At 38.6% G+C, this 16479-nt stretch overlaps 1 protein-coding gene across 2 annotated transcripts in view; it reads left to right on the forward strand.

Annotated features, from left to right (window-relative positions):
• The window catches only part of VAV3 (vav guanine nucleotide exchange factor 3), a 398245-nt gene that overhangs the window by 281025 nt on the left and 100741 nt on the right, over nucleotides 1-16479 (forward strand). The window lies entirely within an intron of this gene.

A 16479-nucleotide genomic window follows, 5' to 3' on the forward strand; every position in this document is an offset into this window, starting at 1 on the left:
GCTTTTAAGAAACCAGTCCCATTAGAGCAGAGGCAGCAGAACAAGCTGCTAGCTCCCGTGTGTCTGGCTTATAATGTTTTGGGGGAAATTAATAGTACATGGATTCCAAAGCTAGGCTGCCTGGATTTCAACACAGTATCCACTATTTGCCAGCTCTGTGACCTTGTGCAAGTTACTTACCCCCCTCTGTGCCTTAACTTCCTCTTCTTTAAAATGAGGATCATAATAAGACTCACTTCATAGGATTATCATGAGGCTTAACATGAGTTAATATGTATTAAGCTCTTAAGGCCTAACACATGGTAAGTCCTATGTAAGTGTTAGCTAGTATTATTTTTAAAAGTAAAAGATTTTCAGTTATCAGGGGATAATGGTAGCAGTGTGTCATATGTAGAGGTAATTATAATATTTAAAAGGCTGTAGATTAATATTTAAAGAGAGCTGACGGTGCCAGGCAGGTAGTGCAACGTTTTCAGGATACGAAGCGAGGCACAGCTTGGCTGTCTTAGAGGATGTTGAACCCTCTACTATGTCTCCAGACTGACACACACTTCAGAAGGCAGCTGGTGGAAATTTCAGTCCATAAATTTAAGAGTGCAAGAGATGACACCATTTAAAATTTTTTTTCTTAAAATCAGCTTAATTCCATGGCCTTAAACCTCTCCTTGATGTTTGAAGACTGTCTATTCCTGATCAGGAGGGTGTCTGAGGCTCAGGGCCAACCTTGCTAGGTGTCCATGCAGCTCCAAAGTCTTGCTTTCCCCCTGGAGAAGCCCCAGAGCAGTAAGCAGTTCCTGGGTGCCCTGGAATCCCCACACCTCTGTCCCCTTTCCCTCGAGGGAACCTCCTCCTTCCTCTGTTGGTTTTCTCAAAGGCTGACCCTTCTTTCCTCTCCCCTCTGGGACACACCTAGCATCATCTCTTCAGTAACTCAGGTTTTACAAAGGGCTGGGAGAATCAGTGATTTCTGAAAGCCTCTGCTCTCTACCCTGCAGTGTTCACTAAGGCAAGAAAACAAAGACCTGAGCTACCTGATTATAAGAGGGAGAAAGGGAAAATACTGGGAGAACCCATACAAATTCAGATCTCAGTAAATGATCTTGCTACAGGAGTACAAAAGACTGAGTGGCAAGTTGGGAGCCCTGGTGATCTACTATGCTGCTCTTGGAAGAGTGGCATGTGTCCAGGCAGCAAGAATTTCACCCCCTTGCTTGGAGGGGGGGGTTGATATTGCAGTCCTAGAGACCCATACACCCCTTCCCAAACTGTAGACACTGCCTTGCTTCAGGTCGCTTTTTATTCTCCAGGGGCCTGTGCTTTTAAGAAATCAGACATTAACCCGTGTTTTTTTTTTCCTCTCGAGAGTAAGCACTGTCTTAGTTATTCCTGAGGGCCGTTAGCCAGCTGTGTGGCTTTGGCAAGTCAGTTAACTTTTCTGGGCTTTATTTTACGCCTGAAAATTGCTGGGTTGAATTTGGTAATTTCCAATGCCTGTTCTGGTCTTAGTATCCTAAGATATTTACAGAGGAAGGTTGGGGGAGAAACAATGGCATAAAAGCCTGTCCTCTCTGGGGCACTTGCTGCTATGAATACAGAGACCTCAATAGCTTTGTCCAAAGACACTCCTCCCTCTTGCTCTTTGATTTTGCAGTGTGCTGTCTTCCCCTCTCAGTTACCACCACCTCCCTTGAACAGTGCATTCAGAGATGATATCCATTGCCTTTTGTTTCCTTATTTATGCATCGCTAGTGTGGGTACAAAGCAGTAACAACGAAAGCGTCTGTGCCTTCTGGCTCTGTGACTTTTCGGAAGGGAGGAACATGGCAGGTGCACAGCAGGACTGGATGTAGAAGGATCACACCCTCCTTCTGGATCAGGTCAGAACACAGGGGTCTCAGAGGTGACCTGAAAGACACGGGCTCTGCCCTCAGCAGGGATGGCCATGTGCAAGCAGGGGATGGAAGACTGGTTTGGTTCCCACCATTGATCCTGCGGTCTGACTGGAGAAGGGCAGATTTGTAGGAAGTCTCTTTGTGAGTTATGGTTATCGGGGTGTGTGCCTTATCTCCCCTGCTAAGGTGATAGCTCCTTTCAGGGCAACCACCTGGTCTTTATCTTTCCAGCTCCCAGAGAGTCTTAGTGCAGGACCCCCTGCACAGAAGTGTTTACCTGTGATGAACCAAGGAGGCTGGTGCTGTGGGAATGGTCCATCCCGTGGCAGGAGGAATATTTTATCACTGGCCTCACTTAGAATTACTGGCCCATGGTGATAAAAAAAAAAAAAATCAAACTGACTTTTAGTCAGTTTTTTTTTTTTTCTTGCGTTACGCGGGCCTCTCACTGCTGTGGCCTCTCCCTCTGCGGAGCACAGGCTCCAGATGCGCAGGCTCAGTGGCCATGGCTCACGGGCCCAGCCGCTCCGCGGCATGTGGGATCTTCCCGGACCGGGGCGTGAACCTGTGTCCCCTGCATCGGCAGGCGGACTCTCAACCACTGCGCCACCAGGGAAGCCCTAGTCAGTTTTATTATTGTTTTAAAATTCTCCTTAGACAATGCCCCCCCCTTATTATGTGGCCTGGTGTGGAACATGCCAACCCCCCTTACTTTCCTGCAGCCTTTCCCATACACACCCCGCACAGGTATACAGTAAATAATTATTCAATTTATTGACTGTTGTAATAGTCTCTTAGCTGCTCCTCTTCTAATCCTAACTTCCCTTATTCCCTCCTCCATGCCATCAGAAAAATGATTAACCTAGAGGACAACATGCCCCCTGCCTGGCTTCAACTGTTCAGCTTATCCTCAGAACCAGGCTACAAGATATTAAGTGTATAAAGACTCCCAAGATCTGCTTCCTACTAAACTCATTCCTAGCCCTCTTCAGCAATAGCAGAGATGTATGTGGTCGTTTTCCACATGCACAGATTTCTTTCTTGCCTCTGTACCTTGGCTCCCACTCTTGCTTCTGGCCAAAATAACCTTACCCCCCTTCTCCATCTGGTTAAATATTATTCATCTATACATTTTATTCATCTTACTCATCTATCATTTATCCATCTAAACTCAGTCCAAGAAACTCATCTTGCAGTATCTCACAGCTGGTGTGCTATATGGGTTCCTCTCCCATGACAACCCCGCCATAGTATTTTTTAAGTTTTCGGAAATTATTTGGGTACATGTCTGTTTTCTAAAATTTTCATAAGCTCCTTAATTAATAGCTAGAACCTCATCTTTTTCATACTTATACCCATAGTATCTGGAACATAGTTGATGCTCAGTAAAACTGTGTTGAACTGAATTGTGTGCTCAACTTCCTGCAAGGGAACACTGATTTCTGGTGTGCAGATTCTCTAACCTCTTTGGCAAACTGCTGTATGCTTCTTTTTTTAACATATACTTTGGAAATGAAGAAAATGGTTTGTTATTGAGGCCAGCAGCCCTATTTTTATTAAATGCTTACTTTTCAGATTAGTGTATATAAACAAAAATATTGAATATTAGTGAGTCTGCACTAGCTTTGTTAATTTTTTTTCAAACCACAAGAACAACGAATAAAAGATTCTAAACCCATAGCAATACAGAACACAGGCATGTGTGTAAAGTGATATTTTGATAAGTTTTACAAGAATCTTCAAGTGAAATCATGTTTCTAATATCAACCACTAGAGCCAAATTGAAACAATAAGAGTTGCATTTAGGATCTATAATAGCTGTGATAGAATATCACTGTAACATTATTTGCTGGAATTATAGTAGGGAATTTGCTGGTACAGAAAAGCAAGACAATCCAGTTTTTCAGCAGAGATAAAATACTAGTAAACTCTTCATTTTGCAAATTGGCATTTTTTGGAAACTCTGACCAGTTGATTGGCAATTATCTTGAATCAAGTTGCATGTAATTTTGCCTCTCACATTCTTCTAAGTTTAATAAGTTTGGTGGAAGAGGAATTTAGACAGTCGTGTTTTTTTCACTATGTTTATTTTTCAATCCAAATGTACTTAAAGTTCAAAAATCTAGAGGGAGTTTAAGCTTAACCTGTAGAGGTTACAGAAGACCCAGAGATATTTTCAAAACCCTAATGGAATATTATGTATATTTATTTTGTTAGGAGGAATTTTTTTTTTCTCCTAGAAATATTTGATTTTAGGACAACGCATTTCTCAACCCTTTTTTTAAATTATAAAATTTCTTTACAACTCTGATTCACACAAGACTATTCAACAGTATAAAAGTTCATATGTTAAAATGCCATTTGAATATTCACAAATGGAAAGTATATTTTAAAGTCACTGATGAACTTTGCATTAGGTAATTACCACCTCCCCAGAGGCTTCCAATGACTCCTAACTGGCTGAGCTGCAGTAACACGTCCCGATTATAAATGCATTCCCTGGCTTATACAGCAGTTACCACAGATCTCATTAAAACAGAAATTCCTAGGCATATTTAAAATATGATTAGGTTTATAAAGAACAATGAAAAACCCAGGGAAGCTTCAGGAGGACAAACCAGCCTCAGCAGATAGAAGCAGATGTGCAGGACATTGCTGTAAATAGTGGGCATCTCATTCCATGTTTGGGAATTCCTGCTTTCTGACTGACATTTGTCCCATTCTCCAAGTGCTTTTTAACTGCCAGTATTTTAAACAGTGGTTGGATAGAGTTAGAAACTTTTAGCTTCATTTCCTTGCCCATTACTCATATGACTAGTATGTCTTTTTCTACCCATTAGGCACACAGGGAATATGCTTCTGTTAGCATTTTTCTCTAAAGCATAGTGTATTGCAGAGTTTTCATTTGGTTAGTAAATGTTCTTGCTAAAACCTTGTCATATAATCTGTCAGTCTGGTTGGATTGGGGATGTAAGAAACTTGAAGACCAGTGTCCTTGAATAAAATCCATTCAACTCACAGTGCTTTTAATAAAGTAGGAGAGGGCTTCCCTGGTGGCGCAGTGGTTGAGAGTCCGCCTGCCGATGCAGGGGACACAGGTTCACGCCCCGGTCCGGGAAGATCCCACATGCCGCGGAGCGGCTGGGCCCTTGAGCCATGGCCGCTGGGCCTGCGTGTCCGGAGCCTGTGCTTCGCAAGGGAGAGGCCACAACAGTGAGAGGCCCGCATACCAAAAAAAATAAAAATAAAAAAATTTAAAAAAATAAAGAAGGAGAGATAACTAGTGGCCCTCCATCCACAGCATTGATCTGAGGAGCAGCAGCGTTTGGGCTCTGGAAATGCTCTGTGTGTGTCTGAGATAACTTATACCCCACTGACCTTATCATCCCTACATCAGGCAGATGCTTTTTTTTCCCCCTATAGAAATTCTTTAAGGAAAAATCCAAATTGAGCCAAGTAAAAATTGAGAAGGTATTCTTCTGTACATGTTTTTTGAGCTTCTCCAATGTTTCAGCCTTAATTGTAACCTTTTTTTAAAACACTGTCATATTTTTAAATATAATTTTAATTGGAGAAAGGGGCCTGGATGCCTCTGTATTGATGATGGTATGGGCATATAAATTTGTTGACAGTGTCATTTTGCAAAGTGGATTCAATGTTGAAAAAAAACAAATTTTTTTTTTTTTTAAATGACACAGTCACTTTAAACACAGTGCTCTGGTGTTAAAATTTCAGGTCTATACCATGTAAGCAGTTAGTCACATTATGAGTTATAATTTCATTTGCTCTCAGAGCTATTTAATTATTTGCTTACAGACACATAATGACTGGAAAATCTAAGCAATTATTTTTCATTTAGGAGAGAAAAATACTTCTCCCAACCAATCTAGGGTGCCAGTTTTATTTTTCTTGGCAGATCCAGTTGGAGAAACCGGGTAATGCTGAGTCCCAGAGTATGTTAGGTATAGGCTAGAACTCCAGGTTCATGATCTTTGTTGTAAGTCCTCAGAGTCTTAAGTCATGACTCAGTTGAAATAGAGAATTTGGCAACAACACATATGGAACATACAAAATGGTCCTATGTTGCTGTTTTATTTGTACAAGGAGAATTTGTCAAGAAATACATTTTAAAATTTTATTAAAATTATTCTTACAAATTTTTTCTTTAATGATGAACATTCACACAGCCTTTTATTTATTCAATGGATGTTTGTTGAGAGACTGTTGGCTACCAACCACCATACTAAGTAAGGTTAGACAGTTGAATAATTCATGGTCCCTGACCTTGTGAAGTTTATATTCCACTGGGGAGGAACGAAATACTAATATGCAGTTTATGCTCACTGCAGTCATTTCTGTCACAGTGATGCAAAAGGTTGTGGAAACACAGTGGAACAGAGGGGAGCATCTATCTGCCTGGGAGGGCTCAGAAGGTGTCCCAGAGTCGGTGCGCAAGGGGACCGCAGTGATCACAGAACTATTAGCAGGGCCCTGCATTGTGACAGTGCCTGGACCACTTGGCAGAAGAAGGTCGTGTGCACTTTGGGTGCATCACGGGGAAGGGCAAGGGTGGTGCAGCCTGGGTGCATTTCACGTAGGCGCCTAGTGAACGGAGCTCCAGTCTGCATTCCTCAGGGCCTTGCAGGTCCTGGCACGGGAAAGTGTCTTCCCAAAGCATCTCAGGAGAGCTGTTTCTATGTACGAATGTGCCATCTGCCCGCCAAGCCCGCCCTGAGAGGGTGCTCACCGTGAGTCACATATGGCTGCAGTATCGACGCGGCCCTGGAGGCTGGCGATTGGAATGGTGGAGTGGGAAAGAGCTGGGCCGGGCCTGGGTTTATGGTCAGTGCAAAGAGTTTTGGCCTTTACTTCGCAGGCAACCAAGGTGTCCTGGAAGGATTTTGTTAACAACAACAAGTTTTAAAAAATTTTATAAAAGAAACAGATGTTAACTGTAGAAAATTTAGATAAGCAACAAGTTCTCAAAATTTTCTAATCCTAATATACGTACTATTGACATTGTGATAAGTGTCTTCGCTAACTTCTTCCTGTGCTTCTCTATACTGTTTTTTTTTGTTTGTTTTCGTGTTTTTTTGTCAAAGAAATGAGGTCTACTATGACACTGCTGTTTTGCAACCTGCTTTTTTTTTCCCCACAACCTATTTGAACATGATTCGATATCATTAGGCAGTCTTCTGTAACATTATTTTAAAATTTAAGCTTGCTATTCAATTATAAGGATGTACCTAAATTTAATTTAACCAATTCTCTATTGCTATTCATTTAGATAGTTTCCAGTTCTTTCATATCATAAACTGCACTGGAATGAATGTTTGAAAGATAATCCTAATTATGTTTTAGAAATGAACTTTAAATTGTTATTTAAGATTCTATAAATTTTTATAATTTTAATAAGAGCACTTTTTAAAGTCCCATTTCTTATAGAAAAACATTTCATCTGCATCACATTACATAAACTACAGTCATGCTGACAAGCTCTCATAGTAACGGGGCTTTTTCCCCATCGTAGGTTCCTGACCTGAACCCTGATGAGATTATGCCCTCTTGCCTTTTCCACAGCATTTGCAATTTTTCCACCATAAAACTCAAAATGTTTTATAATAATTGTATAATTTTCTTTTTCTTTGTTAGATTCCAAGTTTTATAGGGGAAGGCACACCTGTCTTATTTATTACTCCCATTCTAAGCATAAAGAGAGCATTTGGAAGTTTTTTTTTAAATTAATGAATACAAGGATAAATGGATGCCTTAGGAAAAGATAAACAAACAGAAACTGAAAGCCAAAGTATCAACAAATAAATTACCTCCTAAGGTCTCCATCACTTTGCAGCCATAGTGAATGATGTGTTTTATAAAGGGGTAAATGGATGTAAGTGAGAGTCGCCATGTGTTAGAGAGGGAAGCCGTAAAGCCACTGGTCACTGTGGTGGCCTGATGTGTATTTCTGTCTTTCTGTGAAGAGATAGACGGATGTCTAGAAAAACTGGCACATGCATTAGTTTCTTTTCTAGTTATCTTGTTTCAAAGCCAAGGGAACTAAACCTCAACATGCCTTCCCACTCACTGGAGATAGTTAACATGAAAATAACAATTATACAACAGCCTAGCAAAAAGAAATCTTCAAGTTTAGCACCTTGAAAGTGGGGTTCACTGTCAATGCTGTTATTCAAAGAATAATAGCTACATGAAAGAGGTCTTCAAGGAAAGGAATCTCCCCTCTCTAAGCACTGCAGAGTTTTCAACATGCTATAGCCTGAAATTAAAGAGAGAATAAACTCTGGAAGATAAAACATGGAGTGGGGAAAGAAGTGAGTAAATTAAAGATGAATCAGGTTATCTGTGGGAATACTTTTCAGATGCCAAAGAATTTTAATTTCAGTTGTAGGAGAGCTTTCCCTTGTACATGATGGCATTTTGGAAGCTTTCCTTTGTATAGAGGTAGGGGAAAGAAAAGTATAAATGTTTGCCCTTTTAAATTTGTTCTGTTTGTCAGTTAAGCTTGTGAAGATGGGCCATAGGAAAGGTCTGGTTTAGCCCTCACCACTTTTTTTAGAGGCTTCATTACCTACTCAGTAGATTTTACAGAAAACTAGTTGTATATTTAAACTCATGTATGAAAAGAAACCTTCAGCAGAAAAGAAATGTTCAGCAGAAAACAAAGAACAGGTAATCAGGTATCCCTAAGACCTAACATAGTAGGTGATATATAGTAGCTGCTTAGTAAGTATTTCCTAAAAAAAATAAAGACTAATTTGGGATACATTTCTATAGATGCCAAGAATGTTATGTAAAAATAGAAAATATTTTTTGTATTTGGTACTTATATGTAGTTATATTTACATAAAAATATAAGTGCTTCCTTATAAAAGAGCAATCGCATTATCAGTACTCCAGAGTACTTAAAGAAGAAACTTCCGCAACATTTTCCTTATGGATATTGTAAAGTGCTGTAGTCTATAGGATGCTTAGAAGTGCAAGTGGTTCTTCATTTTGACAGGAGCAACTGTTAGCCATTTATTTATTTATACAAGTGAATTTCTTTGATGAACTTATCTAATTCCCAGTCGTATTTTCTATGTACAGCTTTTAAGTAACAAACCTTTTATTCTGTAGATGTATGTTTATAATGCTATGTTCTATATTTATATGTTAGTAACTTTATTGAGGTCACTTATTTTAACAGGAGTGTTTTTCCACTAAAAAGACATATTGAAGTATTTTGCCCAGTAGGAGAATTGAGGGAAAATGACATTTAATGAAATGCTTGTGTCCTCCTATAAATTCTATGCCAAAATAAAAACTAGGACCCCAATTATAGATTTTCTACTTATAGTTCCCCTGTGTAGCTGTACTAATAGCAGTCAGTTGGCAACTTCTCTTGTGTGATTGTACTAATAAAGTGATTCAGTATTTAAGTTGCTGGACATACATTTTCAGTAGTTCTTGTGAAACATCTGCAGATATCACTGAAGAGCAAGTACGAAAATGCCGTCTTAATTCTTAGCTCTGTTTTCATGTTTACAGTTGATAAATAGACCTTTCATCATAAGGTGTATTCTGTGAATCCCAGAAAACGCTTGGTTGCAATCTTTACATTGAATTGTGTGTTTTGCCCTGCCTCTTGTAGCTGTGTAGAACTGCAGTTGACCTCTGGAGCCATGTCATGGTGAGATCAAAAGTAATATGTTCAAGGTTATATGAACCACTGTGGTGTCAAAGACAATATCTGCCCAGCGGCCAGTCTGAGGACAAAATGTAGAGAGAGATTAAGTCCTGTGTATGACAATTCTTTCTTAGCCGCCCTCTTCTATGACACTCATTACTACCTGAGACAGCCAGAAAGGGAAAATAAAGAGAGCATAGGCTATGAAATTTGAAATTCTGCTTAAAAAAAATAATTCTTATTTTTAGGCTGTGGCTTTCTTTATAGATGTGAATTTGCTCATAAATGTCACCTTTCTACCATATTGACCTGACCTTTGTTAGATTGTTTTGTTTCATAAACTGAAGTCTTACATTAATTATTCAAGAAATAGAAATGATTGCCTTCCTTGAAATATGTGTGATAGGTTACGCTGAAGCTGGAGGTTAGGCTTGTATGTCAGAGTAACATTTACTCAGCTTCCACTCTGTGGGGACCCTTGTTGAGAGTGTTACTGAAAGATTGTCACAGGTAGTCAGAGTGTATACAGGGGAGAAAAGGCGCTGCAGCGGGAGCCAGGAGCTTGGATAATTTCTGTATAATAGGACCTCCCATTTTTTAACACTTTAGTACTTTCTGCTGTCAGTCATAGCATCATATTCAACAAGTTCAGATATACTCAAATGGTAAAGATTTAAATAAAGTTCAAAGTAGCAACAGCACTATTGCAGTGCATAGCAAGTTGTGTTTGCTAGTTTACGTTCACTGAAACTACAGTTTTTTTCTGTGTTTCTTATAGCATTCATGATAAATACAGGATAAACTACTTTTAAGGTCATTTAAAACTCTTCAAAGTAGTATTTTAGGGTTTCCCTGGTGGCACAGTGGTTGGGAGTCCGCCTGCCAATGCAGGGGACGTAGATTCAAGCTCTGGTCCGGGAAGATCCCACATGCCGCAGAGCAACTAAGCCCGTGCGCCACAACTACTGAGCCCGTGCTCTAGAGCCCGCCAGCCACAACTACTGAGTCTGCATGCCACAACGACTGAAGGCTGCGCACCTAGAGCCTGTGCTCCGCAACAAGAGAAGCCACTGCAATGAGAAGCCCGCGCACCGCAACGAAGGGTAGCCCCTGCTCATCGCAACTAGAGAAAGCCCGCGCACAGCAACAAAGACCCAACACAGCCAAAAATAAATTAATTAATTTTTTTAAAAAGGTAATATTTTATTAGATCAAAAACCTTTAAATAAAATTTAAAAATACATTTGTGAAATGTTTCAAACATACCAAAAATAATATGATAGATGTAGGTAATACTTACTACTAAGAGTAAATAGATATTAACATTTTGCTATTTGTTAGATCCTGTTCAAAATGTTCCTGTTCCCTTAAATCTTCAACAATGCTTTGTGCTATTGATTTGTAAGATTTTACCAATACAAATAGTCTAGACTGCTATTTCATTGTTTTAAATTTTGCCCCCCCTCCGAAATAAATACCTGAACCTGACAATGAGCATCTTTTCACATGTGTAAGATTCATTCAGTTTCTCCTATCTGTGAATTACCTATTCATAGTCTTTTCACATTTTTTGGTTGGGCTGTTTATATTTTTTCTTCTGATTTTAGGAGTTCTTTGTACATTGGGGGTACTAATCCTTTGGTTATCTTAATTGTATGCATCTGCTGTTTTAGTGGTCTCTTTTTCAGTTTTAAATTTTAATGGAAACAAATTTAGTGATCTTTCATTATGTTCTTTCCATGTCTTGCATAAGAAATCCTTCTCTACCTAATATCATAAAGATGGTTTAATATCTTGTCTTCTAAAAGCTTTACAGTTTTTTTTTTGACTAATTTCCAATTCCAGATAAGTTATTACGTTTAAAATATTGCTTATTATGAGAAATATCAAATATACAGAATAGCAAAGTGGATAATGTAGTGAGCCCTAGCTTCAACCAATTACAACACTTGGGCAATCTGATTTATTTATTTATTTATTTATTTTTGGCTGTGTTGGGTCTTCGTTTCTGTGCAAGGGCTTTCTCCAGTTGTGGCGAGCGGAGGCCACTCTTCATCACGGTGCGCGGGCCTCTCACTGTCACGGCCTCTCCCGTTGTGGAGCACAGGCTCCAGACGCGCAGGCTCAGTAGTTGTGGCTCACGGGCTTAGCCACTCCGCAGCATGTGGGATCCTCCCAGACCAGGGCTCGAACCCATGTCCCCTTCATTGGCAGGCAGACTCTCAACCACTGCGCCACCAGGGAAGCCCCAGCTTTACAGTTTTGCTTTTCACACTTCATCTTTATGTCATCTGGATACATAGATGATGTGTTTCTAGGCTCTTTACTCTGTTCCATTGGTATGTTTCTCTATCCTTACACTAATACCACAAAATTTTAATTACTATACTTTTTAGTAATTACATTGAAATTAAAAGTATTTTGCATGAAGATTGCTTGATATTATTATCACATATAAATGTTTCTTGTTTTTGTAACATTTTGAGGCATAGGAATATTGGATCTGAGTTACTTAGGTAAAGTAGGTTAATGAAAATAACTTACTACAGAAGAATGATTACATAGAACTAGTTAGGGGTCAAACATCTTTTGACTCATACCACATGGCAGGCAGTGTGCTAAATGCTAATTATTTCACATAATCATTAGTGCTGTCAATATACCCATTTTCCAGACATGATAATGAAGTGTTTATGGCATTCAACCTTAGACCTATTTGATACAAAACCCGTGTTTATGACCATTACACTTACTGTCCTCTCCTATGGGATCCTCTCCGTGATTTTAACTCACACAAAAAGAGTATATTGCCTTCAACCTGCATGACTTCACATTGTAGATGACTCATCAAAACCTGAGCCTCATTTCACCTGACACTGACATTTTCATGTTGAGTCACCTCTGCCCCTCTCCATGTCAGCCTCACCTGGGGCTTTGTCATCACCCAGAGTTGTCCCATTCCTAAAACCTTAAATTCAAATATCTCATTTTCTCACCTCAATCCTTGGCCCCTCTGCTGCCTTTCTGTTCATCAGCCCCTCCTGTGTTTGCTGCCTTGCCTGATCAGCTTAGTTTCTGTGGTCCAACGTTTGAACCCTTTTGTGCCGTTTTCTGAATCAGCCTGTCTTTGCTCATGCAGCTGAATTGCAGAGTCCTGCTGAAGGAAGTCATACAAGCACAAAGATTTGTGCCTCTTTAAGTGGGATGCAATGTATACACTCTCCTATGTCTGGCTGATGCCCATCTATACTTTAGTTTCTGCTTAGAGTCTACTCCCCCTGAAAGTCTTCTAAGCTCCCTGATTTAGGTGCTTCTGCTGAGCATTTCCATAGCAACACGTTGGTCACAATCACAGCAGTGTCACTCTGTGTAGGAGTGTATGTGTTCCTCCCTACCCCTACAAGATGTCAAGCTCCTTAAGAAAAGGGACTTTATCTCTTACTCATTATTGCACCTCTAATGCCTCTCACATTTACGACTGAATTAGACAACCAAGAGTCAGAGAATCTACCAAACTTGTCAATGAATATGTTTTAAATATCTGTAGATTCCAAAGTATTATATATGTGGGAAAGTACTTGTAACTTTTCAAAGCATTTTTTTTTTTTTTGCGGTACACAGGCCTCTCACTGCCGTGGCCTCTCCCGTTGCAGAGCACAGGCTCCAGACATGCAGGCTCAGCGGCCATGGCTCACGGGCCCAGCCGCTTCGCGGCATGTGGGGTCTTCCTGGACCAGGGCATGAACCCGTGTCCCCTGCATCAGCAGGCAGACTCCCAACCACTGCGCCACCAGGGAAGCCCCCAAAGCATTTTTAAACTTAACTTCTCAGTTTTGTGCGAAATCATTTTATTTGGTCTTGGTGAAATTTGACAAAAACAGATATATTCTATAAGGATCTTTCAATTTAGGAGGCAGAAAAAGGGGAAACAATTTGGAAGACAATGGAAAGCTTGGTATACCTGGTATACTGGAGAAGTAGCTTATGAGTTTATCTGTTTGGTGAAATAGTCCCTAGAGAAATCTTAGAATTTGAGAAAGAACGTACTGCCTCAGTTACTCAGGTGGACACTCCGGATTTTTTTTTAACTTTGTGTTTACCATGCCCTCTTTGATGTTTAATTAAACTTGATAACTAAAATGCAGAAATTACTGCCACAATTTCTGTTTCTTAGTGGTTAAATCAAAGTGTTTTAAGAACAAATATCATAAATTATTAAATCTGTTAAGATAACAGGAAGAAATATTAATTTGGTTTTGCCATGTATGTTTGTTTTAAAATTAAATTTAATCACTCATTACCAAGTTTTCACTTCATGCCAAGCACTGTGCTTGAAGTTAATAAAACAAAGATAAATGATTTAAGCAGTCTCTGCTCTAAAGACAAAAATAATTATTTTGTGATTTTGTAATAGATAAAAAAAATTTTTTTTCTCTATAGAGGGAAAAAATTTTTACAGGAATAAAATAAATAGGGACTCTGCTGTCACCAATTATATTCCCTAGCTTCAAAGGGCAAAATAGGATATCCTTACTGTTGAAACCGGAAAAAAATATTCTGTAACTAGGTTTTTCAAAAGAGTTATGGCTCCAAGGTAGATGGGAACAAGGGCCTCAAAAAATGTTTATTGAATTTATTGAACAGAGTTACTAATTAATGCTGCTCCACAGAGCCAATGCCCAAGTACAGATTTACATGGAGTGTTCTTTTCTACACAGAATTTTGCCAGCGTTTGTCATATTTGAGCTCAAGCAGGCCTTTTTGCTGCGACTTCATTAATATTAGGTACTCAATACATGTGCATTGAAAGAATCTTAGGTTAAGCCATAGGAAACTGCCTTTTTTTGCACTTCAAAAACGGTCAACAGCAGCCAATTCCTATGGCTTAACCCAGTGTATATCACACTTCTGTGATGGGATGAACACTGGGATATTGGCAAGGAAAAAGAAGTTTTGTTCATTGTTCTGCAGGAGTTTGTCTTAATTGAGAAGCAAGAAACACCTAAGTGAAATGATCAGACTCTGTCCAAGAACTCAGGAGAAGGTCATCTTTAGGAACAGACATTTTTTTCATGATGTATAAGTTAATGAGAAGTCAGTGGTTTGGCTTTAGAGTTATGTGCCATATTAGTATATATTATAATCAGGTGTTTTTATAAACTGTATGTGAACTTTGTATTCAATGTCTCTTCAATACAATGTCTTTGTATTCAATGGTCTTTGAGAAGTGAGGCAGAATGAAACACTCTATCTCAGTATGTCTTTTCTTTGCACAGTCCTGCTTTTAGCTGTGTAACTGCCTTCTAGATGATTCATAACTTTTTGGCACAATTTCTTATTATTTTTAACATTTATATTTTTCTTTGTAGTCCACAGTTTACATTTTAATAATTATTACTTTTATATTTTTATTATACCCTTAGGATATAGGTTTCATTTAATTTTTGCCATTTTTTAGATGATTAGAAGCAATGGTGTCTAACCATTTAAATAGCCTATTATGCTAAATTTGAACAAGTTGAAACCGTAACATAATTTTGGTATTTAAGGTTGATGAAAGAAGCTCTTTATGTAGGAAAAAAAAGATAGTAAGCTAAAAATTTGGGGACAGAATATGGCTAACCTTAAGGAAAGTAAGAACAGAGGAAAAAAAACAAGACTAGGAAGAGAAGTAAGTTTCAAATTGATAGGAGAGGGAGAAAAAAATTAAGATTTTGAAGGGCCGAAAAAAAACTCCAGTACTATTTCTAAAGTCAATATGCTATGTATATTTGAAATATTTTCAATTGAAAAACTATAGAGGACAAAAGCTTATAGGCTAATACCTTAACTTTTTAGTATTCCTAGTCAGTTTATAGGAAGGAGAAGGAATATATACTCTGAGTATGATAACCTCTGGGCTATAGAGATTTTGAAATGCAATCTCTGAACTTCCTATAATAGTTTGAAGGGTCTTCTGTTGCCTATAAAAACTCATTCCCATTGGAACATTTTGAATCTGATTCTTTTCCCTTTCTTGGCGAAAGGTAGTGATTTATTCATTAAATACCTAAATCTGAAACAATCATATATGACCTTTCCATAATCTTCCCTTGTTTTTTCTAGTCACCCTCACTGGGTGACAGATTGTTGTTGGAAAGAACACCAGTTTTTGCTGGCTATAAGCAACTGGACTTGAGTTGTTTTATATGTAAATAAAAATGTTTGACTAAATTATCCTAAGAAGCATCTTTGATCAAATCACATTCCATGCTAGTGTGCAGTGTTTCCATTGCTAGAACAGTGTTATTTCAAAAGAATACACAACTCAATATACAACAATACTCAATACACAACAGTGTGGTTTCTGTTATCTTTCCCTCTCCTTTTTATAGATAGTGTTAAGAAGGAATGTTCCAGAGAAGGGGACAATGTTTTCATTTTACATACATTCTTATGTAGACATGGTGGTTGTTGATCTGTAGCCCCAGGCAAAGGGAATGTGAACAAAGACAGTTTTACCACATTGAAATGAAGATAGTATCTAGTCTGCTCCTATGAAACATTGCTGGCTTTGAGTAATAGTTATACATTCACTTGATTTCAAACAGGTAAATTTATACTCAGTTCACATCTGAATTCATAAGATTGTAACTAAATGGTTCTTATCTGAACTGAATTACTTTTTATTTCAGGAGAAGATTAAAGAGGATTTTAAAAAATCAAGGTAAACAACGGGGGAGAAACTAAACCTCAGAGCTCCCTGTCAGATAATGTGATGACTATGGATTCTCAGAGTTTGAAAATGGTCTCATAACAGTTTATAAAGACTTAGCAGATTGGAAGTTCTTCCAAGTCAATAATTTCAGTGTTGTGCCATTTTAGAAAGAGGAGATGGCTCTTCTAATTTTCCTTTTTCCTATT

Source organism: Monodon monoceros, unplaced genomic scaffold (assembly GCF_005190385.1).
Source record: "Monodon monoceros isolate NGI ecotype Baffin Bay Population unplaced genomic scaffold, NGI_Narwhal_1 Super_Scaffold_18, whole genome shotgun sequence".
Classification (NCBI taxonomy): Eukaryota; Metazoa; Chordata; class Mammalia; order Artiodactyla; family Monodontidae; genus Monodon; species Monodon monoceros.